Source organism: Palaemon carinicauda, chromosome 45 (assembly GCF_036898095.1).
Source record: "Palaemon carinicauda isolate YSFRI2023 chromosome 45, ASM3689809v2, whole genome shotgun sequence".
In the NCBI taxonomy this organism is placed as follows: Eukaryota; Metazoa; Arthropoda; class Malacostraca; order Decapoda; family Palaemonidae; genus Palaemon; species Palaemon carinicauda.
The window spans coordinates 13,550,296-13,577,133 of record NC_090769.1 but is presented as its reverse complement, the minus strand read 5'-3'; the positions used below and the strand labels follow the sequence as shown (position 1 = coordinate 13,577,133).

Genomic DNA, 26,838 nt, shown 5'->3' with positions numbered 1-26,838 from the left:
GATTCAATGTTGAGAACATGAAACAAGTACTAGACTTCATTTTTCAAACATCTAAACAAGACAAACTTATTTCCAGTTTCTGAAATAACCATCAACATATCCGACAATCAACCTCAATGTTGTACAACAAGGATAAAAAAATATTTGTATTAAAAAGTATTTAAAAATATCATCCAATTCTTTCTCATAGAGAAATGAAAATCAAACAAACCCAAACTCCCACTTCACTTGATATTGAAGGATTAACCTAATACACCGGCTCACCCCTGTAAATGTATACGACTGGACTATGCTTGCAATTACCTTGTTCTTCCAGATAACTACTGTACAGGATTTAATTTTCAATTGTAGATTTAATTTACCCGTATCTTTCTCAACTATGAAGATCTAAGATTTATACCTAAAAATAAACACGAACCTCATTCCCAAATGGCATTATCAGACAAGTTAACCATATCATTCATTTGATTCTAATGAGTAGCGGAATTTGATTTTATGTGATTGCATGAGTTGTTTTACAAAATATTTTTATCAAGTAAAAGATATAATAATGTAGAGTGCAATACTTATAACTCCTATTTATATTTGGTTTTCAATGATCTTTAATGCGGTAGCACTAATCTGATCAACCAATTAATCCATCATTATAAGCATAGATACCTACAATACACAAAAAGAACTGGAAAACAATAATGTACTAAGTCACAAATCTAATGTGTGTCTATATGCTGAAAATGCTTATCAGCCCCCTTTCTATGTATGCTAGATGTGCAATTTAGTATTCCTGTAAGTTGGGCATGCTGCTTACCCTTCCCCTGAAGGCTAAATATACAAGATTTTTAAAGTAATTTGCATTTTTCCTAGCTATACAAACCTGAGTCCTTTAATTAGGGAGATTTGTTTGGAATCGACCGTTGAAATTGGATAATGAGGAGTTATCCAACTGCTTCAGGTGCAGGGCTGAGCCCCCTCTTTTCCAGTCGGAGACTAATAATTTTTTTATCCTTCGGCCCAGAACTCATAATGGTTGTTGAGGAGGGAAGTTCATATTAAAGGACTCAGGTTTGTAAGCTAGGAAAAATACAAATTACTTCAAAAATTTGATATTTGTTCCTAAACGGCATTCAGTACAAATCCTTGTACTTTAATTAGGAGACTCACAACTTGGTAAAGGTTGCAAGTCCCCACAAACCAAAACTGGAAGGTTCTAATTCTTCCCTGGAAGCACTGACCACAAACTGAAGACCGCTGACAACCCCTACTGTATCTGTTTTCCAGAAGGGTGAAAAACTGATAGGTTCTGGGTTATACATTATTAAATGTACAGTGCACTACTAGATCAATCAAGATGAACCCTTAACTAAAGGAGATGTCAGATAGAATCAAATATCAAATGTATGATTAATATGACAAATTCGTAGATAATTTGTATTTTTCCTATCCATACAAACCTTAGCTATTTAAATAGGGTATTACTTTCGACGTAGCTGAAATGACGAGCCATTAGAATTTTAACGAGGGTTTACAACCCCCTCGCTAGTTAGCGAAGGGGTAGGGGAGGGGTAGCTAGCTACCCCTCCCCCCTCACACACCGGTGAACTAGTTCACTTTGCTTAGAGGTAGGACTTATCCCGGGGGACAGGGCTGGCGGGCAAGTTTGATTAAATAGCTAAGGTTTGTATGGTTAGGAAAAATACAAATTATCTACGAATTTGTCATTTGTTCCGTAACCGAAATACAAACCACGCTATTTAAATAGGGTGACTTAACCCTTAGGAAGGGTGGTAAGTCCCAGCCGTACTGGCTTTGGCTCTTTGCCCGGGAACTCAGTATCTGAGTAAGTAGAACTCAAGATAAGGAGTCCCTGCACCTCGCAAATACCTTGCTCTGCAAGGATCGCGGCCTACGTAAGCTTGTGTGTGAAGGAATGAAGTGTGACTCGTCCTACGAAGTTGACCTGGAGTCCTTTAGATGCAATTCTAGGTTAGGACATTCCCAATACCACCTCGTAAGGGTATGGGGACGCGACAGTATTATCTTAATACTAAGAACACAAGGAAGCATGGTTTACCTGCAGTGGTTTGAGGTCAGCTGTGCAGAGAACCCAGGATGCTGCTTTCCCCAAGAGAGGGGAGGATGGAGAAAAGAATAAGGGCCAGGCATACCTTTTCATTCATGCAGACTAAAACTGGGTAACAATGCCCTCAACCTTCTGCTACTTGTCCATTAAGGAGCCTGAGGTTTAGACCAGCTGTTGTGCAGCCACCACAGGGCCGACAGAGAATGTATCGAGCCTCCTGTGGGTCACGTCTTGAAGGTAGTGGGCTGTGAAGGTCGTTTGATGCTTCCAAACCCCTGCTTGTAGAACCTGCGTCACCGAGTAGTTTCTCTTGAACGCCAGGGACGTAGCGATACCCCTGACATCATGTGCTCTAGGGCAACGTGACGGAGGAGGGTCTGGATTCAGGTAATAGTGGATGACCCTGCGAATCCATGCTGAGATAGTATTCTTAGTGACCCTCCTCTTCGTCCTTCCTGTGCTCACAAACAATGCTTGCACTCGAGGACGAACTGCAGCTGTTTTTTAAAGATAGAGCCTCAGACTCCTTACTGGGCACAGTAGGAGATGGTCTGGGTCATCTGTTACAGAACGGAGACTCGAAATCCGGAAGGAGTCGAACCGGGGGGTCCGGCACTCCTGGATTTTGAGTCATAGCCACAAACTCAGGGACGAACCTGAACGTTACCTCCCCCCCATCCCCTTGAATGGGCGATGTCATACGAGAGACCATGAAGTTCGCTGACTCGCTTGTCCAAGGCCAAAGCAAGTAGGAACACCGTCTTCCAAGTGAGGTGGAGATCAGAAGCCTGGCGTAATGGTTCGAACGGAGGTCTCTTAAGAGCCGAGGACTCGAACCCCGTTCCATGGAGGAGGTCTCACTTCCGACTGAGGGCAGGTAAGTTCATAATTTCGTATGAGTAGAGAAAGTTCCAGCGAGGAGGAAATGTCCATTCCTTTTAGCCTGAAGGCAAGACTTAAGGCTGAGCGATAGCCTTTCACTGCCGAGACAGAAAGGCGCATTTCTTCCCGCAAATACACAAGAAACTCCGCTATTGCTGGAATAGTGGCATCGAGTGGAGAGATACCCCTTCCATGACACCAACCACAGAAGACTCTCCACTTCGCCTGGTAGACCCCTGCGGATGACTTTCGCAGGTGTCGAGACATCCTTTCCGCAACTTGTTGCGAAAAGCCTCTCTCTGTGAGGAGATGCTGGATAGTCTCCAGGCGTGAAGCCGCAGCGATGTTACGGCTTTGTGGAAGATGTTGCAGTGTGGTTGCTTGAGCAGCTCGTGTCGAGGAGGGAGTTCTCTCAGGAGTTCCGTCAGGAGCTGCAGAAGGTCCGGGAACCACTCTGCGTGATGCCATAGCGGAGCTATTAAGGTCATTGACAGGTTGACCGATATTCTGGTCTTGTTGAGCACCCTTCTCATCAGACAGAATGGGGGAAAGGCGTAAACGTCGATGTTTTCCCACCGTTGTTGGAAAGCATCTTGCCAGAGTGCCTTGGGGTCCGGGACTGGGGAGCAGTACAGTGGAAGCTTAAAATTCAAGGCTGTCGCGAACAGATCCACCGTCGGGGAACCCCACAAAGTCAGGACTTTGTTGGCTACTAGAGGATCCAAAGACCACTCGGTACTCACTATCTGGGATGCTCTGCTCAGACTGTCGGCGAGCACATTCCTTTTGCCCGGAATGAAGCGAGCCGATAGTGGAATCGAGTGGACTTCGGTCCATCTCAGTATCTCTACTGCAAGATGGGATAGCTGTTGTGAAAGGGTACCTCCCTGCTTGTTGATGTAAGCCACTACCGTGGTGTTGTCGCTCATCACCACCATGGAGTGACCTGCCAGGTACTGTCAGAACTGTTCAAGTGCCAGATAGACGGCCTTCATCTCTAGCAGGTTTATGTGGAGGCACTTTTCTGATTCTGACCATAGGCCTGAGGTCCTGTGGCTCAGAACGTGGGGCCCCCACCCTTCTTTTGAGGCGTCCAAGAACAGCATCAAATCCGGGGGCAGGATGAGAAGAGCCACTCCCTTTCGGAGGTTTTCGTCTGTCACCCACCATTGAAGGTCCGTCCGTTCCGCAGGACCCATAGGGACCAAAATGTCCGGGGAATCGTGACCTTGATTCCACCAGGACTTGAGCCGCCATTGCAGGGATCTCATCCTGAGGCGCCCATTTGGAACTAGACGGGCCAGAGAGGAAAGGTGACCAAAGAGACGTAACCACGATTGGGCTGGGAGTTCTTCTCGTCTGAGGAAAGGAACTGCGACCCTCCTCAGCCTTGCTATCCTGTCGTCTGATGGAAAGGCTTTGTGGAGATTGGTGTCCAAGATCATGCCTAGATATACCAGTCGTTGAGATGGAAGCAGAGAAGACTTCTCGAGATTTACCATGATCCCTAGATCTTGGCAAAGTCTCAGAAGCTTATCCCAGTGTTGAAGAAGGGTCAACTCCGAGTCTGCCAGGATCAGCCAGTCGTCCAGATAGCGGAGTAGACGAATGCCGATCCTGTGTGCCCACGAAGAGATCAGGGTTAACACTCTGGTGAAAACCTGAGGTCCTGTGGAGAGACCGAAACACAGCACCTTGAACTGGTAGATCTTGTTGTCTAGGCTGAATCTTAAGTACTTCCTTGAAGACGGATGGATTGGGATCTGGAAGTACGCGTCCTTCAGTTCCAGTGTACACATGAAGTCTTGTGGTCTCACTGCAAGTCTGACCGTGTCTGCTGTCTTCATGCTGAACGGAGTTTGTTTGACAAACCTGTTCAGAGCTGAGAGGTCGATGACTGGTCTCCAGCCTCCAGACGCCTTCTTTACAAGAAAGAGTCGACTGAAGAAGCCTTTGGACCCGTCGACGACCTCTTGGAGAACATCCTTCTTTAGCATGGTCTCGACTTCTGCCCGTAGGGCTAGCCCCTTTGCCGATCCCATGGCATAGGAGCTCTACGACACTGAATTCGCTGTCAGGGGAGGTAGAGATGTTATGAACGTGACGCAGTATCCTTGACTGATTACATAAACCGTCCAGGAATCGGCCGCGAGTTGCTGCCACCTGATTGCGGAACTTTGCAGGCATCCCCCCCCCCACTGGTGGACATGCAGGGGGATTGCCAATTCTAGCGTTTGCGGCCTCGGCCGCTCCCCCTAGGATTCTTGCCTCCCCTGGAGGACTTCTTGCCTCTCTTGTCTTTGACAGGAAAGGGCTGCTGTTTGGACACCGTTGTCTTCGCTTCCGCTGCCGGTTTCGTCGTCTTGGACTGGCGAGGTTGTTGTTGAGGTGCTGGAGGTTTGTAGGGCTTCGATGCAAGAGCCCTTTGGAGGAGAGAATCCTGATTGGATTTCCTCCACCTCTCAGCTGCCTGTTCCACATCCTTGGGCTCAAACAGGCTCTTTCCCATAAGGGATGAGTGTCTGAGCTTGCTGACTTCGACGGTTGAGACCTTCGAATGGAACCTCTCTACCACCGCATCATGTCGTTTCAAGATCGAATTGGCCCTCAAGTTCGAGACTTGGTGGGCCAGAAACTCAATGGTGCGGGTGCCCGAGAGGAGGAAGGTCTCTAGGGCCTTCCTAGTGCTCTCCTTGGACAGATCCTCGGATCGCAAAAGGATGCCCAGAGACCCCAACCAGACATCCAGCCACAAAGTAGCCTGCATGGCACACTTCGCGACCTTCTCCTGGTTTAAGATCTCTGTCGCCGAGAAAGTCACTTGCCGGCTAGAGAGTCTATCAAGAGGCACTCCCTTGGTAAGCTCTTCCACAGAGTGTTGCAACGGAAGAGCTAAACAAGACTCCTCCATGATCTCAAAATACCTCCTCTGGTGGACACAAGGAGGCGGGAGGAGCTTGTTGCCAGCAGTAGAACGGCTGGAGGAGGCGAGCTCGGAGAGCTGGCCCTCAACCTTATCCCTGGCACTCTTCACCCCTTGGGACCAGGGCAGAGCCGCACTAGCCTTAGTGAGTTTCTGAGTGCCAAAGACTCGGTCCAGGACCGTGTCCTTGCCCTTACGAGGAGGAATCTCAGGGTCCGGAAACTTGGTGAGATTCCTCATCAGAGTCAAGACCTGCCAGAAGGCATGCTCTGACTCTTGCTGCTCTCCCCCTGGAGAACTGGCAGCGATGTCTCCCATCCCCAAAGGCTCTTCTCGGGGGGACACGTGGACGTTCTCCGCGGGTCTCGTTGGCTCTGGTCGAATCCTGGAAGAAGATTTCGGGATGGTCTTCGAGTCCTTCGGTTCCCTCCTAGGAGGGATACAGGACTCCAGCAACGAAGTCTGAGGGCTCTTCTCCGCCCCAACACTGGACAATTCTCCTGCTCGAGGTGGGGTTGCTCCCATTGGTGCGGTGGGAGAAGGTCTCACCTCGGAAGACTCCCCTGAGGACGGAAAATCCTCGTCCACAGGGGATGGAGAAAACGTCCGCGGGGGGGGGGGGGGGGGGGGGGGGGAAGGAGCCTTCCTGACGGACTTCTTAGGAGCCAGCTTGACCCGAGGAGAAGTCACCACGACCTCTACTCCTCTCTTCCTCTTCAGTGGGGTCGGAGCTGCCCTTGGTTTGAGGCCCAAATCAGAGAAGGCAGGTTTAACAGCCTGGACGACAGCTCTGATAAGGGACTCAAACCATGGCTGCTTACTGACAGACGCAGTGTCAGACTCCCTCTGGAGGGAAGGGAATCAGGCGATCCTTTGGAGTAGAGACTACAACATGGCCTGCCTGGAAAGAAAGGGAAGAAGATGGGTGCCTAGACCTATCTGAAGATCTCCCCTCCTCCTGCGTCTGCGCTTGCGGGGGGGGGGGGGTGAAGACAACCTAGCTGCTCTCATTCCTGACGACTCGTTCGGTAGCTCGTGTTGCGAAACCCGGTGGGAATCGCGCTTAGGCTCGCGCAAGGGAATAATCCCAGGTTCGCGCGCGGGTGGGCGTGGGCGCACGGGCGAGTGCTGGCGAGCAGGAGAATGATGGTGCGCAGGCGAGCGATGGCGCGCAGGCAAGCGATGGCGCACAGGAGAGCGAGCGACTGCGCACAGGTGACGGTGCGCTTGGGCGCTTAGGTGATCTACGGCGAGCAGGCTCGTGAGCGCGTGTGTGTGCTGGGGAGTGATGGCGCGCAGGTGCACGGACTGGTGAAGACAGAGGGTGCACAGAAGGACCAGCAAGCATGGAAATGCGAGAAGGAGACTGCTCGTGGGCGCGCAGGATCTCGGAAGCCTCTGGAAGAGCGCACGGTAGGGGCTGGAACCTGTGCGTGCGATGGTGCGCAGGCGAGGGCTGACGGGTGGGCGAGTTCCGAGGGCACGCAGGAGATCGCTGGCGAGAAGGCGAGGGACGACTCCTCTTTCCTGTACTCAGATCCAGAGATCGAGGGCGCGCAGGCGAGCGATGGCGCGCAGGTGAAGAGCGCTGGCGAGCTGGAGATTGTGGGCGCGTAGGAGATCGTGGGCGCGCGTAGCAGGATCAGGGCGCGCAGCTGTGCGATGGCGAGTAGGAGATCGCTGGTGTACAGGTGAGCGCTGGCGCGCAGGTGAGCACTGACGAGCAGGAGATTGGTGGCGAGCAGGAGATTGGTGGCGAGCAGGAGAGCGCTGGCGCGTCGACTCTGCAGCAGGAGCTCGCTGGTGCGTTGTCCCTGGCATAGGATGTCTCTGGGTTGTTGTCTCAGGAACATCAGGAACAGGCGAGCGCTCGCACGCAATTGCGCAAGAGAGCGTGGGCGCGCTGGGGATACCTGGCACTTAAGGGACTTGCTCACATTGTGAGCAAGCCCCTTTTGCCCCGAAGGGACCGGTGCCCGTTGGAAAACGGGGTGCGTGGGTGCCCAAAGCGCGTCAGCTGCCAGGAACGGAGAAGGAAGGTCAGCAGGTTTGGCAGGCGAAGGAGATCGCGAACGATCTGCAGAGAGGTCCAGTGATGCAACTGCAACGGTCAAAGCACGGTGAGGAGGATCCTCTGAGGGGAACTGCGAGGGCGAGGAGCCGAAAAGGCGGCTCCTAACTCCCTTGTGGGGAGAAGGAAGGCCTCTACGGCGAAGAGGAAGACGAGCCTTGCGTCGGATACGTCCTCTGGGAGCATCAGGAACACCATCGTCAGTCCTCCGAAGAGGAGTCTCTGTTAGTGAACTCCCCCGAGGGAGAGAATCACCTGCAGGAGAGACCGTTGGACTTGGCCCCTCCCTCGGAGGATGTTCGGAGGGGGGAACCAAGCCTTCAGCAACATCAGTACCCAAGGCAGAGGTTTGACCCAACTCGCCGGAAGCCTCTGCCACAATAACGTCGACGATAGACAGAGGGTCAACCTCCGCTATCACCGGTGACTGTTTGACAGCTGCTCCCAACTGAATAAAGTCAAACAGGGCTTCCCTGGAGGGCAAACCCTTAAGCCCCAAGGAAGCCCAAAGCTGCAATAAATCATCATTAGCAACATTCATAGATAAATCCTCCCCCGGAGGAGGAGGAGGAGCTGCCTCGCTATGGGAGGCAACTCCCTCTCCCGAACCCCAAGGTCGGTCAACAAAAGTACGGCCTAAGCTACCACTCGACGGCCTCTCGGGAGAGACCGATCGAGTCGGAGCTTCGGAGGAGGTTCGGGCAACGAAAGAAGTCCTTGGAGATTTCCTTCTTCAAGGAGATCCTTGAAGGAGAAAGATCCCGCTTGGACTTCTTCTTTCGGCGCTGGGAAAACCTCTCCCACTGGGAGGTAGACCACTCCTTGCACTCACTACAAACTTTATCCTTATCACACCGTTGGCCCCTGCAGAACGGACACAAGGTGTGAGGGTCTGTCTCGACCGCTGACATATAAGTCCCACAAGGCAGTCTGGTAACCCGGGGCACTTCCGCATGATAAAGAGAGAGGCCAACTTCCAAACACACAACTGAAAGAAAAAGCAAAAAAGATTAAGGCTGTCAATACGCGAGGGTGAGAGCAGACACGTCTGTTCATCACCCGAGCCACAAGCAAAGTGAACTATTTCACCGAGGGGGTGGTAAACCCTCGTTAAAATTTTAATGGCTTGTCATTTCAGCTACGCCGAAAGTAATACCCTATTTAAATAGCGTGGTTTGTATTTCGGTTATGGAACAAAGGTTGATATAGGATGATATACTTCTTTGGAAATAAAGAATGAAGCTCTGAAGTGTAACTTATTAGCATGTAACGCTTAAGACTGCTCGCCCCCGAGGGAGACTGAAGCTTTAAAAAGTGGAGCAATGGCCGCCTCCCCCAGGCCGTTGAACTCTTCAACGAGCGGAAGGACCTTCATAAATGAGCTCTCCAAAACAGTGGGCTCCGGATGACAGTCTGAGGTCCCCTAGACATTCTGCACCCGAGCACACCCCTCCGCCACCATTGACTATGGTGAGGCAGCTGGCTCCAGAGAATCCTTTCCTCCCCACTAATATCACAAATTTTTTTATTAATTTGTATTCTACCAAACTACAGTACAGTATACAAATTATAGTAAGGTGTAAACAACTGACAGGTAAATTACCTATCGGTAGCGGGGAGCTGCCAGCTCACTGACAGCTTGCTTAGATGGAAGCCTGGGACTCTCTCAAGGGCTGGTGATGGCAGGAAAGTTTGAGTAAAGGACACAGGTTTGTATAGTTAGGAAGAATACAAATTACAATAAAAATGAGTGATTTGTTCTTACACAAATAAAAACCATCGTCTTTTACTTAGGAGACTCATCATAGGTGGGAGGAAGTCTCCTTTCTGACTGGCTGGAACCTTAACCCAGGAACTTGAAACTCTAGCATCTAGGATGCTAAAAGAGTAAGGGTTCCTTACCCCTTGTGAATCCCAGGAGAACCAGTTGGTTTCATGGCCTTGGGTTTTTAAAGGTTATTCTTGAGCCGGAATCCTCTGTGTCGTAGACCTGGCAAAAGAAATGGGTTTGCTGATGCTGTAAATTGAAAGCTATTTCAAGAATATGAGTTTGCCTAGCTACATCACACTCTCCCTTATAAGGAGTGTGGGGAAAAGACTCTTGCGTGGCTTGTGCATGGAACAGTCACACGCTAAGTCGGCTTACCTAACTATTGGATTGAGTTCTACTGGCGAAGTCTTTCAAAGCTGTATCCCAAGAGAGGGGAAGATTGAAAGTAAAAGAAAAGGCCAGTCATTCTTTACTTTATCCCAGTCTTACTCATCCCTCAATCTGCAGTCACTGGTCCTGTGAATAATGTACAGTATCTAGGAACCTGTGGGACATTTCACGCAAGTATTGAGCCTCGTTTGATGCTTCTAACGACTGCCTGAAGAATCTGTTTTAGAGAAATTCCTCTTAAAGTTAAAGAGGTACTGTACTAATACCTCTTACAATGTGAGCCTTTACATGTGTCCCTTCTGTGGAAGAGGAAGTGCATATCTGAGAGATAATCTCTTTCGGCCAGGAGATCATGTTCTTGGATATCTTCTCCTTTGATCTTCCTATGCTTGTGAAGAGATGTTACAGGCAAAGTCTAACGGTCATTGTCGGCTTGAAATAGCACCTCAGTGCTCTCACAGAACACAATAGCTGATCAAGATCATCAGTTATGTCTCTAAAACTAAAACCCTGGCAATCAAGCCATGATGGAGTTGTAATGTACAGTAACTATGAAGTTAAGGACGAGGGAGAGAGAGACCTGCTTCCACCCCATTGAATGGGTAATGTTGAATAAGAGATCATGAAGCTCACAAACTAGTTTAGCGAAAGCTAAAACAAGCAAGGAATCCTTTTCTAAGTTAAGGCCCAGTCTGAGGATAGCCTTAACAGTTCATAGGGTGCCATCTTCCAGGAACGTAACATCTTTACAACATTCCGTGATGGTGAACTTGCCCCAATTGGAGGACTGGTCTGCTCAAAACTTTGTATGAGCATTAAATTTCTTTGAAAGAAGAAATTTCTACCCCCTTCAGTCTAAGTCTTGGCTTACAGCCGAGTGAAAGGCTATTACTGCTGAAATGGAGTAGAGTCTCTCCTTGTACATACAGTACATACATATACCAAGGCACTTCCCCCAATTTTGGGGGGTAGCCGACATCAACAAATGAAACTAAACAAAAAGGGGACCCCTACTCTCTCAGTTCTCCAAGCCTGACAAGGGACTAGTGACAGAATTTGGAAGGGTGTGTGAGAGAAGGAAGTCGAGAGTTAATGTGGGTAAGAGTAAGGTTATGAGATGTACGAGAAGAGAAGGTGGTACAAGGTTGAATGTCATGTTGAATGGAGAGTTACTTGAGGAGGTGGATCAGTTTAAGTACTTGGGGTCTGTTGTTGCAGCAAATGGTGGAGTGGAAGCAAATGTACATCAGAGAGTGAATGAAGGTTGCAAAGTGTTGGCGGCAGTTAAGGTAGTAAAAAATGTTATTTTTATAATAAAATAAATTTTTGAATATACTTACCCGGTGATTATATAAGCTGCAACTCTGTTGCTCGACAGAAAACTCTACGTTAAAAATCCGCCAGCGATCGCTATGCAGGTAGGGGGTGTACTTCAACAGCGCCATCTGTCGTGCAGGTACTCAGTACTCAATGTAAACAAAGAACTCAATTTTCTCCTCGGTCCACTGCGTCTCTATTGGGGAGGAAGGGAGGGTCCTTTAATATATAATCACCGGGTAAGTATATTCAAAAATTTATTTTATTATAAAAATAAAATTTTTCAATATTTAACTTAGCCGGTGATTATATAAGCTGATTCACACCCAGGGGGGTGGGTAGAGACCAGCAATAAATGTTTACATTATTATGAGCTAAGGATTTTTTATTTCATTTTAGCAGTTATCAAAATAACAAACTTAAAATAAATAAGTACCTGGTAAGGAAGTCGACTTGAACAATTACTCTGCCTTTTTAAGTACGTCTTCCTTACGGAGCCTTGCGATCCTCTTAGGATGCTGAGCGACCCCTAGGAGCTGAAGTATCAAGGGTTGCAACCCATACAACAGGACCTCATCAAAACCTCTAATCTAGGCGCTTCTCAAGAAATGACTTTGACCACCCGCCAAATCAAGTAGGATGCGAAAGGCTTCTTAGCCTTCCGGACAACCCAAAAACAATAATAAAACATTTCAAGAGAAAGATTAAAAAGGTTATGGAATTAGGGAATTGTAGTGGTTGAGCCCTCACCCACTACTGCACTCGTTGCTACGAATGGTCCCAGAGTGTAGCAGTTCTCGTAAAGAGACTGGACATTCTTAAGATAAAAAGACGCGAACACTGACTTGCTTTTCCAATAGGTTGCGTCGATTATACTTTGCAGAGATCTATTTTGTTTAAAGGCCACGGAAGTTGCGACAGCTCTAACTTCGTGTGTCCTTACCTTCAGCAAAGCTTGGTCTTCCTCATTCAGATGGGAATGAGCTTCTCGTATTAACAGTCTGATAAAATAGGATAAAGCATTCTTTGACATAGGCAAAGATGGTTTCTTAACTGAACACCATAAAGCTTCAGACGGGCCTCGTAAAGGTTTAGTTCGTTTTAAATAGAACTTAAGAGCTCTTACAGGGCATAAGACTCTTTCTAGTTCATTTCCAACCATACGATAAGTTTGGAATATCGAACGATATTGGCCAAGGCCGAGAAGGCAGCTCGTTTTTGGCTAGAAAACCAAGTTGTAGAACATGTAGCCGTTTCGGATGAGAATCCGATGTTCTTGCTGAAGGCATGAATCTCACTGACTCTTTTAGCTGTGGCTAAGCATACCAGGAAAAGAGTCTTTAAGGTGAGATCTTTCAGGGAGGCTGATTGTAGCGGTTCGAACCTGTCTGACATAAGGAATCTTAGTACCACGTCTAAATTCCAACCAGGTGTAACCAAACGACGCTCCTTCGTGGTCTCAAAAGACTTAAGGAGGTCCTGTAGATCTTTATTGTTGGAAAGATCTAAGCCTCTGTGACGGAAGACTGATGCCAACATGCTTCTGTAACCCTTGATAGTGGGAGCTGAAAGAGATCGTTCTTTCCTCAGATATAAGAGGAAGTCAGCTATTTGAGTTACAGAGGTACTGGTCGAGGATACGGATACTGACTTGCACCAGTTTCGGAAGATTTCCCACTTCGATTGGTAGACTCTAAGGGTGGATGTTCTCCTTGCTCTAGCAATCGCTCTGGCTGCCTCCTTCGAAAAGCTTCTAGCTCTCGAGAGTCTTTCGATAGTCTGAAGGCAGTCAGACGAAGAGCGTGGAGGCCTTGGTGTACCTTCTTTACGTGTGGCTGACGTAGAAGGTCCACCCTTAGGGGAAGTATTCTGGGAACGTCTACTAGCCATCGAAGTACCTCGGTGAACCATTCTCTCGCGGGCCAGAGGGAAGCAACTAGCGTCAACCTTGTCCCTTCGTGAGAGGCGAACATCTGCAGTACCTTGTTGACAATCTTGAACGGAGGGAATGCATATAGATCTAGATGTGACCAATCTAGGAGAAAGGCATCTATATGAACTGCTGCTGGGTCCGGGATTGGAGAGCAAAATATTGGGAGCCTCTTGGTCATCGAGGTTGCGAAGAGATCTATGGTTGGCTGGCCCCAGGTGGCCCAAAGTCTCTTGCATACATCCTTGTGGAGGGTCCATTCTGTTGGAATTATTTGTCCCTTCCGACTGAGACAATCTGCCATGACATTCAAGTTGCCTTGGATGAACCTCGTTACTAGTGATATGTCTAGACCTTTTGACCAGGTGAGGAGGTCCCTTGCGATCTCGTACAACGTCAGAGAGTAGGTCCCTCCTTGCTTGGAGATGTACGCCAAAGCCGTGGTGTTGTCCGAGTTCACCTCCACCACTTTGCCTTGAAGGAGAGACCTGAAGCTTTTCCAGGCCAGACGTACTGCCAGTAGCTCCTTGCAGTTGAAATGCATTGTCCTTTGACTCGAGTTCCACATTCCCGAGCATTCCCGACCGTCTAATGTCGCACCCCAGCCTACGTCCGATGCGTCCGAGAAGAGAACGTGGTTGGGAGTCTGAACAGTCAGGGGAAGACCCTCTCTTAGGTTGATATAGTCCTTTCACCAAGTCAGACAAGACTTTATCTTTTCGGAAACCGGGATCGAGACCGCTTCTAGCGTCTTGTCCTTTTTCCAGTGAAAAGCTAGATGGTATAGAAGAGGACGGAGGTGTAGTCTTCCTAGTGACACAAATTGATCCACGGATGACAGCGTCCCTACCAGACTCATCCACAGCCTGACTGAGTAGCGTTCCTTCTTCAGCATCTTCTGGATGGATAGCAGGGCTGGGGGCTGATCGTCTTGTTCAGCAACGTCCTCATCAGAGGGTTCCTCATCCGAAACTGATGAGGAAACGGCAACGGAGTGGGCAACGTCTGACTCGCTGAATCCGGTCGCACTGGTGGATGCGTGACGGAGCCGGACGCAATATCATGGAACTGCTGCACAGTCTGTGAACTGTCAACAACCATGGGTGCGCGAGGAAGCACAGCGTCAACCCGAAACTGTCTAGACCGTCTGGGTTGTGCAGTCAACACCCTACCGGGCTGCTGAGGTTGACGCACTGCGTCACAACAAGTCACCTCTGCTGGTTGTTGAACGTCCTGAACGTCAACAACCACCTCCGAGCGTCGCTTAACGTCAACGTGCGGCTGGCAACCCACACTGGGTCGCATCGGTGGAGGAACCACCTCAACTGGCAGACGCGAGTAGGTTACCTCAGCGTCAACAGGGCACACAACCGACCGGTTGGAAGGTTGTTGGCCAGAAGGTTCTTCTCCGCATTTAAGTCCTCTATCAAGGACGCAAGCTTGGACTGCATGTCTTGCAGCAAAGCCCATTTAGGGTCTACGGGAGCAGGTGTGGCAACAGACGGGGTTAGCGACTGAGGCGGAACCGTTTACCATCCCTGAAAGCCTTGTTATGCGTGACATAATAGTACAGCAAAACTTCAAAGGCTCGACAACAGCTGAGAAGTTGACCTGTAAACAACTTGGAGCGTCTCCTGGCTAGGCGCCAGGGAGAGTCTACCAGAATTGAGAAGTCTATCTGGGCAGAGGCATGAACTCCCAAGCCGAGAACTTCTCTCGTGTCATATCAGACTCTCGCTCTATAAACCAGTTTAAAAGAAGGGAAAGCAAAGGCTGTATCCCCCAAACTCCTCCTGGTGAAAAACCAGTCGCCTAGCCAACGTAACGCTCTCTAGGAGAGCGAGAGAGCACTAGCTTAAAAACAACGGCTTCAAAGTAGCTAGGCCTAGTGTAAGCTCTGACGTTTAGGCGAACGAGGAGCAGCAGTTACAAGATCCGGACGAAGATCCTTAAAAAAATCATCATGATTTAATTAAAGTCCATAGGAGGCTAAGCAGCTTAAGGCTCCTCTCCATCTGACAGAGTCCTCAAGGGAATATCAGTAGGAGGGAGAACAGCAACTTTCTCATCTACAGGAACCTTGTCCGATAAAAGCTGAGTCTCTCACTGGTGCATTAGTAGCGGACCAGAACGCAACGTCATGTAACTGCTTGACAGTCTGTGAACTGTCAACAACTGAACTGTCAACCACAACAGGTGCGTGAGGACGTACAGCGTCCACTCGAGACTGCTTTGACTGCCTAGACTGCCTAGACTGAGCAGTCAAAACAACTCTAGAATGCGGAGGTTGACGCACAGCGTCAAAACAAGTCAACTCCGATTGTTAGTGAACGTCTAGAACGTCAACAGGAGCATCAGCCAGTGGCCTAACGTCCAAATGCGGCTGAAAAACCACACGAGACCGCATCGAGTGTGGTTCTAAACAACCTGACTGACGTGACTAAGCTACGCCAACGTCAACAGTAAGCACAAAGGAACGTTAGGTTGGCTGAAAGCCAGGATATCGATGAGATAAACGGCTAGACTCAACGGACTAATCGGTAGAATAGTCTTCCATAAGGGAGGCAAGCATATACTGCATGTTTTGCCATACAACCCCTTAAGGATCAACGGAAATGGTTGTGGTAATAGACGAGGGTAACGTCTGTGACCGCAACACTTTGCCTACAAAAAAAGACTTTCGGAGTCTGTGTTACGCTTTTGTTAGGCGGCGAGCAGTTATCCGATGACTGCATAGGGTCAGAGCTGTCCTAATGGCTGTAACCAGGACGCTGGACCTGTCCTGAAAGGACTGACTTTCGCTTAAGGGCTTCGAAACCTTGTGACAGGTTTCTTATGCGAAAAGCCTACGGATGGCGAGGAGAAACAACGTCTCTCTCGTCTTATGGTAGGGGAGATCTTGGTAAGAAACACCCGATACCATAGAGGGAAAACGTCTGTTCGTTGGTCAAGGCCTCTCGAACCCATAAGTCTTTTGACATTACTTCTCCCCTGGGCTTGGGAGCTTGCAAGAGGTCCCGGACTAGGTGAACGACAGGCACGAACAGACGAACCCTCGGACGCAACACTGTAACACTTTGCGCCTCGGACGCAACACTGTAACACTTTGCGCATATCACTTTATCACTTCGATTTTCTGTTTTGCACTTATTTCTACCTGAAACACGCAATTCTACCCTTCATTAAAAGGTAGTAATTGCGAAATTAGTCGTATAATGCAAGCTCATAATACCAGCAAAAAACAGAAAACATATTTTAAGATAAAAAGAAAAATCAGTGGCTGGGAAAGAGACTAAACACTAGTTCATATAACTACGTTTTCAATCTCTCACCGCACATAGCCTGGGGACGAGAATAAAAACCTAAAAACATTTTATCCTTCCTCCCCGTACAGAGACTAGGGACGAGAGTAACACGAGAACAACGTTACCCGCTTGAACGGAACGTTTTCTCTCCTCTCTCTCCCTCCGTCTCTATCTCTCTCTCTCTTGATTTCGCACCTAAGAGAAGAGCCCAATTATATATCGTCAAAAAAACATGTTATTTGACTAAAGGAAAAAACTGAAAGGTTTTTCAAATAAAAAGTTCCTTTAAATTAGAATTTAAAACATTTAAGCTAAGAAAGAATGAACAAAACGTCAGAATCGATTTACTCTTACTGCAAAGTGAAACCGTGATACACTCTCTCTCTATCGTAACGATAGAGCGCATGTTGAACGTCCTGAACGTCAACAACTGCGTAGCATAAAAAACTAAACGTTAGTTCATCTTTGAAAACAGTACGAAGACTATCAAAGAAATTCTTTCATAAAATATTACATTTAAAAAGTTTTAAATCCTTTAAAAGCTAAAGACGATATAAAGGGCTCAATGTTGATTAACTTCGGTTTCCAAGTTAGGACCGCCTACTCTCAGGAAAGGTTTATATAAATAAAGCATTAAAATTTATTTTATATGTTTATAAAAAATGGAAAGTTAATCGAAGAGGACTAATAAAGGCGGAGAGATATAAAATATATAGAGGAAAATCTATAACGTGATAAGATAATTACTAAAAGCCTAAACACACTTCCTTCTAAGGGAAGGGTCGGCCATTTAAAAGTGAAAGAAAGTCCATACTCTCTTTGTCACCATAATTAAATCTATCCAAAACGAGTTCAAGTTTTGAGATGAAGATAAAACACCTGCATAGCGAAAGCTCAAAACTAGAATAGTGTACTTCACCAATAGTTGTGAAAACAAATCCAGTTAGCAACAGCGAATTAGTAGGTCTTGCCGGTAGCCCGACAGAGAGAAAATTGAGTTCTTTGTTTACATTGAGTACTGAGTACCTGCACGACAGATGGCGCTGTTGAAGTACACCCCCTACCTGCATAGCGATCGCTGGCGGATTTTTAACGTAGAGTTTTCTGTCGAGCAACAGAGTTGCAGCTTATATAATCACCGGCTAAGTTAAATATTGAAAAATAGAAGGTTGGGCATGAATGTAAAGAGAGTTCTACAGTATATGAGAAAGTGATTGTACCAACTGTGATGTATGGATCGGAGTTGTGGGGAATGAAAGTGACGGAGAGACAGAAATTGAATGTGTTTGAGATGAAGTGTCTAAGGAGTATGGCTGGTTTATCTCGAGTAGATAGGGTTAGGAACGAAGTGGTGAGGGTGAGAACGGGTGTAAGAAATGAGTTAGCAGCTAGAGTGGATATGAATGTGTTGAGGTGGTTTGGCCATGTTGAGAGAATGGAAAATGGCTGTCTGCTAAAGAAGGTGATGAATGCAAGAGTTCATGGGAGAAGTACAAGAGAAAGGTCAAGGTTTGGGTGGATGGATGGAGTGAAGAAAGCTCTGGGTGATAGGAGGATAGATGTGAGAGAGGCAAGAGAGCGTGCTAGAAATAGGAATGAATGGCGAGCGATTGTGACGCAGTTCCAGTAGGCCCTGCTGCTTCCTCCGGTGCCTTAGATTCAGTGTTATGAAGCTTCATAAGTGGTGGATAACGGGGACGGTGGGCTGTGGCACCCTAGCAGTACCAGCCGAACTCGGTTGAGTCTCTTGTCAGGCTGGGAGGAACGTAGAGAGGAGAAGTCCCCTTTTTTGTTTCATTTGTTTGATGTCGGCTACCCCCCAAAATTGGGGGAAGTGCCTTGGTATATGTATGTATGTAGAAGTATTGTATTAATGAATGAACACATTTCAGTAAGTGTAGAGTACATGTGCACATGTGTACTACGTACTGTACACAGTAAGGTTACAGTACAATACGTAACACTGGTCATCAGGATACCTATACAGTAACAACAAAATGTTGTTCCTATCTAATAAAACACTTGCTGATACTGTAATGTATATTACTTTAATATATGTACAGTACTGTATAGTACTATCACTATAGTACAGCTGTATTAGCAAAGGTAACACTCATACTGAACTGTAAGTGTTCGCTGTTTCTGGCAGGACGACTTGCACCATTTGACAACTCACCGTACACATTTACATATTGTACAGTGGTATTTACATACAGTACAGTATGGTTAATAAACAATACTACAGGAATGCCTCATAACACGAAATTAATTCGTTCTGGAGTAGCTTTCGTTAAGTGATTTTTGTGAGTTGTGAGTCCCATGCAAATTGCCTAATTCGTTCCAAACCCTACAAAACACCACATTAAATCTCATAATAAAGATACAGTATAACCACAATAAAATACTGTACAGCCAAATATATTTGAACCATTCAATATACCTAAACTGACTGTTAATACCTTTAAATTAAGTAGTTATTACAACATAATGTAATAATAAATGGAAAATAATATACCGTAATACATACAGTACAATATTGTACATATACTAAATATACAGTCCCATATGTATTGTACTATTATAGTTACCCCTATTATAAACTACAGCTACATTTTCTGTTGTCTGAACCCATTTTCTTCAACTCTTTGTGATGGGTGACTATTTCATTCTCGGCCTGGCTGGCAAATCTCTTTTCTTAAAGTGAAACATTTTTTGTAAAGCGAGTCATAAAAATATTTGCATCTCATTTCGCAGCTTGAGAATTTTGTAAGCAGAGTCTTTCATGAAAAAAGGTATGACTGTATATGTTACTGTAATACTATGACAATTAAAATTAACGAAGTGTACCCACATTATACAAATATAACAAACCATTTTTGTACAAAGTTCTACGCAGTCATGAAGCATGATGCAACTCCTAATGCGTCGTATCTTACACAGTACTGTAAGGTATCAGACATTACAGTACATTACCTGGTAAATATATACACTGTACAAGAGTATATACTATACCAATATCTCACTCTTTACATAAGAATGGGATTCTGCTCATAAAGGACTAAAGTGGGAAATGGACATGCGAGGAGAGACGATGCAAGAGCGAGACCGAGTGAGCAAGATGGGGTGTTGTGCTGAGTGGAAATAGAAAATGTGTGAAGGATTTCGGGTGTAAAGGAGTGTAGTCGGTTTGAAATCGTCGGCCCGCGAGAGTACTTATCGCAAACCCACAAATATTACAAATTTTGAAATAATTTGCATTTTTCCTAACAATAAAAACCTGGAGCTATTTATAGGGATATTACTTTCGGGGTAGCTGAAAGACGAGCCATAAGATATTTAGTAAGAGATAACTACCCGCTGGCCATGGCACCATCCACCTGTTGAGATACTGCAGCTAGAGTTCTTGGGTCTTTTGACTGGCAAGACAGTACTACATTGGATCCCTCTCTCTGGTTATGGTTCATTTTTTTCCTTTGCCTGCGCATACACTGAATAGTCTGGCATATTCTAAAAACATTCTCCTCTGTCCTCATACACCTAACGACACTGAGATTACTAAACAATATTTCTCTCTCAAAGGGTTAACTGCTGCACTGTAATAGTTCGGTGACTACTTTCCTCTTAGTAAGGATAGAAGAGACTCTTCAGCTATGGTAAGCAGAAGGACACTCCAAAATCAAAACATTTCCCTAGTCTTGGGTAGTGCCATAGCCTCTGTACTATGGGCTTCCACTGTCTTGGAGTAGAGTTCTCTTGCTTGAAGGTACACTTGGGCACACTATTCTATCTTATTTCTGTTCCTCTTGTTATTTTGAAGTTTTTATAGTTTATATATAAAAGATTTATTTTAATGTTGCTATTCTTAAACATCTCTTGTAGTTTATTTCCTTTCCTCACAGGGCTATTCTCCCTGTTGGAACCTTTGGGCTTACAGCATCCAACTTTACTAACTAGGGCTGTAGCTGAGCAAGTAATAATAATAATAACAACCGCTGGTTAATGGGAGAGGTATGGGATAGCTGGCTATCTTGGAGTAGAGTTCTCTTGCTTGAAGGTACACTTGGGCACACTATTTTATCTTATTTCTGTTCCTCTTGTTATTTTGAAGTTTTTATGGTTTATATAGGAAAGATTTATTTTAATGATGCTATTCTTAAACATCTCTTGTAGTTTATTTCCTTTCCTCACTGGGCTATTCTCCCTGTTGGAACCTTTGAGCTTATAGCATCCTATTTTACTAACTAGGGCTGTAGCTGAGCAAGTAATAATAATAATAACTGCTGGTTAATGGGAGAGGTAAGGGATAGCTGGCTACCCTGCCGACTCATACACCTGGGCTGAACACCCACTGTGCTTGCAGGCAGGAATTTCTAGGGGGGCAGGTGCTGGCTGGCCAATTACTTACAAATTTGTCATTTGTTCCGCCACTATACAAACCCTCACTATTTATAGGGATGACTTAGGAGGGTGGAGGTCTGCTAAATGGCTCTTGGTATTGACCTGGGATTCTTTCCTCCCGATACAGATTGTAGTTGGAGGGAATCCTAACACCTTGCTAAAATTACAGTGCTTCGCACTATTAGCAGCCTACACAAGCTGTCTGTTCAAGATACTAGAAATGTGAATGTTATGGTATAAGTTCTCTGAGTTGTGGGAATCTTTGAAAGTACCCTAGACATTACCCAATCCCCTTTGCTAGAGGTATTGGGGACCCTGGAGGTGTTTCTCCAAGAGAGGGGACAGGTTGATGAAAGAAAGCAAGTCAGTCATTCTTACCCAGTCACTCAAGACTAACCAGTCATTCTTACCCATTCCCCCGACTAATTCCTGATAATTTCAGTCCTCAACCCTCCGCTATTGTCCACCAAGGATCCTGAGGAGTTTAGACCACTTTTTGTACAGCCACCACAGGACAAATGGAAAATGTTTCCATGCTCCCGTGGGTCACGTCTTGCAGGTAGTTTGCAGTGAAGGTCGTCTTCCGACGCTTCCACACGTCCTCTTGTAGCATCTGCGTCACACAGTGGTTCTTGTACGCCAAGGACGTCGCAATGTTCGACGTCATGAGCTCTGGGTCGTGGTGGTGGAGGAGGGTCGGGGGGCTGATTACCAAATCAATGACCTTGCAGATCCATGCTGAGATGACAAATTCAGAGATAATTTATATTTTTCCCTAACTAATACAAACCCGGAGTTATTGATTTGGACATTCTTTCAGAGTAGCTGGAAGGTACCCAATTAAACTTTTAGTGCGAGTGGTAACCCTACCCAAGCACTGGGTAGCGACTGGCCAGGGGTACCTACCCAGCCACCTTTATGCAGTATATACTCACAGATTGGTGATCTAATCCCTCTTTCCATTGCAGGCAGGACTTATCGTGGGATAGGTGATGAGGAAACAATTTATATAAACAACTCCAGGTTTGTATTGGAGAAAAATACAAATTATCCCTGAATTTGTCATTCATTCCAACACTAATAAACCTTACGTTATTTATTTGGATGACTCCCCCTTAAGTGGGTGGCAAGTCCAACTACTGGCATAGTCATTGACCCGGGTTTTGCCTAGTACAGTATTAGACTGTAATCAAGGGAAAACCTTACCACCTCGCTTATCAATACAAAGTGAGAACGATAGTGGCCTGAGTTATGAGATATAGCATACAAACGTCTAGGTAAGAATGTTCAGAGTTTAAAAAGGAATCTAACGCATAAAAATTAGACATTTCTCAATGCCTAGCTCTCGGGAAGCATTGGGAACGTGTACAAGTATATCAATATAAACTATACTAGGTTACACAAGGGAAATGGTTATTACCTACAGGGGCTGAAGCCAGCTTGCAAAAGGACTCATGGCACTGTACCCAAAGAGAAGGGAAGATGAAGAAAGGAATAAAGCCAGACATACTCTGTCATCCTAGACTTAACCCTGGTAACCAATGCTTTGAACCAACTGCTACTTGCCCAACAATTAGACCGAGGTATATTTAAACCACTTGTTGTGCAGCCAACACAGGACCGATAGAAAACGTATCAACTCTCCTGTGGGTCACGTCTTTTAGATAGTGGGCAATGAAGGTCGTTTGACACTCCACACAGCTGCCTGTAAAACTTGCAACACTAAGAAGTTATGTTTGAATGCCATGGACATACTGATGTCCGACATCATGAGCTCTAAGTCTTCGGTGCTGGAGGGTCAGGATTCAGAGCATGGTCAATGACCTTGGAAATCCAAGAGGAAATGGTGTTTTTAGTAATCCTTTTAATTCTACCCGAACTAAAAAATAATGATGTTAGTTGGGTCCAAGTTGCTGCTGTTCATTTAAGATATCTAAAGCTCCTCACTGGGCATAGTAACAATTGATCTGGGTCATTAGTTACAGAACGTAGACTCTTAATCTGAAAGGGCCCGAATCTACCGGATTTTGAGTCTTTGCAATGAACTCAGGGAAAAAGCCGAGTGTCACTTCACCCTCCATCCTTTTGAATGGGCGATGGCGTACGAGAGACCATAAGTTCACCAATTCTCTCTGCCAACGCTAAACCGAGCAGGAACGCCGTCTACAGAGTAACATTCGGTCTGTTGCACTGCATAATGGTTTGTAGGGAGGTCTTTTCAGGACCTCAAGACGCAAACCACATTCCAATGAGGTCTTATCTCCGACTGGGGGCAAGCAATCTCATAACTCTGTATGAGTAAGGAAAGCTCCAACGAAGAAAAGTCTACTCCATTCAATCTAAAGGCTAGGCTTAAGGTTGAGCAATAGCCTTTTACCACCGATATTGAAAGGAGTTTTTCCTCCTGAGGTATACCAGAAACTCTGCTATTACTAGAATAGTGGCACCGAAGAGAGAGAGATTCCTTCCACGACACCAACCACTAAAGACATTTCACTTTGCCTGGTATACCGAGGTAGAGGAATGTCGTAAATAACCCTACATTCGTTTCACAACGAGTTGCGAAAAGCCTCTCTCAGAGAGGAGATGCTGGATAGTCTCCAGGTATGAAGCCTCTTGTGAAAGATGTTCGCGTGTGGTGGAGGCCCTGTAGTTCTCTCGGGAGATCTACTAGAAGATGCAGAAGGCCTAATCCTTCTCTTTTTCCAAGCTGGTCTTCCTGTGCCACACGTACGTGGAGAGGAAACTCAGACCTACCTGGACTATCTTCTCCCCGTTTCCTCTTAAGAGGGAAGAAAGTTATCTTCTGCGTAGATGGTCTCGAAAGAGCCGAACCTCCTGAACTCCCGTGGTCAGACAGATGAAAGGAACCGTGGAGGTTAGACATCGTCAGGGGAATCCTCAGTATCCTAGCCGTTGACTGCATGTGAAGGAGAACCTGTGTCCGTCTGTCGCACTGCGTTAACCAGTGCTTCGACCCAGGCGGGTTCCCTCTCACTTGCAGTACTGGCCGAAGGATCCTTCAGAAGGCCATAGGCCTTAGGTTTGGGCACCAGAAAGAGAGGGTTAGCTTTTTTACCTGGAAATTTTGGCATCAGTCTGACCACTTGGGCCTTCACTGGGCACTGATCCATTGGGGCGGTAGACTGCTTTGCTGCTTCAATTTGTCGTCTATCTTGTATCTGATGCTCATCACGTCGGGAATTGACACCCCGATGCTCACTCAGGGCGAGCTGGTCGCCTAGAGAATGACAATACCTTGGTGACATGCGCTTGCGAGCCTTCAAGGGAACAATTGTAGCAGTCGGTCTAGACAATCGATGCGAGGGTGAACGACGAGGAGCCAGTGAGCGGCGAGATGGTGAATACCGCAATGGCAAGCGCCCGGTTGGCGAACGCCTGGTTGCTGAGCCCCGAGGGAGTGGTGACCTGTGAGCTCTAGGCTAGACTCATTGGTCCGATGAATGACGCTCACGCATCTGATGGTAGCGAGACCGATGGTCGTCTCGTAAAGTGTAAGGGTGAAAAGTGTTCGTCTGATAACAAAGTGACGAGTAGCTGGGGGTTCAGGCGTAGCTGACAAGTAATAAACGGCTGATGCGTCGCACGAGCTGCTGGGTGATGACCAGCTAGTGCATGACAAGAGCCCGAAGGCTCAGCATGATGGTCCTTGACAGGACAAATAGGCATCTCCTTACCATAGGGGGAGGGGGGGAGAATGTCCAGGGTGGTGAGGAGTTAACAACTCTGATGCCTGATGAACCTCCGGAGGGGACCGTCCAAGAGGTTCCTCCGGAGAGGGAACCTGATCTGACATAGTCTAAGGCGACACAAGTTGGTCTCTCGAGGGTCCCTGGAACACAGGAACTCTTGGAGTTCTCACTTGTGAGCGTGAGAAATGTTCGCTCGAAGGGGAAACTTGCCTCTGACGTTGCTCACCCGCGACGGAAGAGTCGGCTCAGCATGGGGAGAGTGCCATCATCAGGAGGTGGCACCTCCAAGGAAGCAGGAGTTCGCTTCCTCTCAGTCCCAAGATAAAGGCGTTCCAGCAAAGGCTCCTTTGACTGGGGACCAGCCAACCCCAGTGATGGCCAAGCCTGAAACAAATCAGAAAAAGTACCGGCGCTCCCCGGGGAAGGGGCAGAACTGATTCTCCATGGGAAACAGTACTGTCCCTCGATCCCCAAGGTTGACCTGAAGTTAAATGGTCTGCGCTACTATTCGGCAGTTCCCCAGGAGAAACTAAACGAGAAGCAGCTTCAGGAAGAGATCAAGGGGGGCCAAAAAAGAACTCCAAGACTTCTTGGACTTAAGAGGAGGCCCTAGAAGGCGAAGAATCTCTCTTAGACTTCTTTTTTTCACCTACGCCCAAACCTCTCCCACTCGGAGGCAGACCACTCCCGGCATTCAGGACAAGTGCTGTACCAGTCACAACACCGACCGCTACAGGAAGGACACAGGTGGTGGGGGTCCATCTTAATAGAGGACATAATGGTATCGCAAGAGCGGCCCTCAGGTCCAGGACAAGTGTGCATGAGGCCGAAAAGAAGAGGACACACATTGAAAAAAAAAGTATTAAAGAAATTTCATTACAAAATTTATTCCAATATTTCAAAAGCAAATCATTGGCAAGGCAATGTAGGGAGAGAGGGGCACTCTACCCTGGCCAAAAGCAAAGTGGGTGCTCAGCCCAAGTGTGTGAGTGAGCGGGTTAGCCGTCTACCCCCTCCCTCCCGCTAACTAGCAGTTGAGGTAGTTATCCCTCGCTAAAAGTCTTATGGTTTGTCTTTCAGCTATGCTGAAAGTATCATCCTTATAAATAGCGAAGGTTTGTATAGAGTGATGGAACAAATGTATTGGAAATGGGTAAGATTATGCCTCATGAGAAATGTGCTCTAGGGGAGAATTGATTATAAAGACCTCTTCATGTCTAGAGAGATTATATACGGTACATTATTTTGCTATATCCTGCTATATGTTTTGAGGGTGATTATAAAAACTTTTATTTCACCTTAGTAAATCCACCATTGGTAAAACTCTTGAAAGGACATAACAATTAAGGTTGTGAAATATTTGCCAACCTATCAGCTTCAAGAGATAATCGTGACATAGAAGTCAAAGCTTCTTACTGCAAAGGTAGATGATTTTGACTATAGTAAAGGTAATTGGGCTAGTAATGAGAAGCCGACTTGGTCAAGGTTAAGTGGATTTACCTGAGGTTAGGTCATTTCTCTTTCTTCTTCTCCTAAGCCGACCAGGTTAATACTGTATAAGATACATTAATTTTGAGCGAAACTGTGATTTATTACTGTATAAGAAACTGACAATTGCTGGATAGTTTGGCATTTTTCTGTGTATGACCAATGGGAGCTGGGGCATAATAACTTACGCACTGGTCGATTAAAATTTAAACACCATTAAACATTCTAAGTCTGCTATTTACTTCTGGGAGACCGATGGCGGGTTACTATGCATGCATTATTTGCATTCGCTTTCACCAGTTCTGTTTTTAGTATGATGTAACCACTACCTGGCCTTTTTAACTAATAAAGAGCCTCTAAATATTTCTGCACAAGTTCCCATATTTTACTTAACAAGAGCCTTTTTTTTCCACTTCCTCTTCAGTTCCACCATGACTGCAGTTAGAAGATGTCTGGCATAGAGGAGTTCAATATATTTCAAAATTTAAGTGTAAATCCATCTATTTCAGTAATTGATTGTTGAAAATGCTGTCCGTTCAGTATGTTGTACAGTATGGTTATTATTGCTCA

The 26,838-nt window shown here is 46.4% G+C and overlaps 1 protein-coding gene and 1 long non-coding RNA gene across 2 annotated transcripts in view; both read right to left on the bottom strand.

Moving 5' to 3' along the window:
- LOC137634659 (uncharacterized) overlaps nucleotides 1–26,838 on the bottom strand; it is a 367,202-nt gene that overhangs the window by 246,588 nt on the left and 93,776 nt on the right. The window lies entirely within an intron of this gene.
- The window catches only part of LOC137634737 (serine/threonine-protein kinase fused-like), a 67,803-nt gene that overhangs the window by 36,149 nt on the left and 4,816 nt on the right, over nucleotides 1–26,838 (bottom strand). The window lies entirely within an intron of this gene.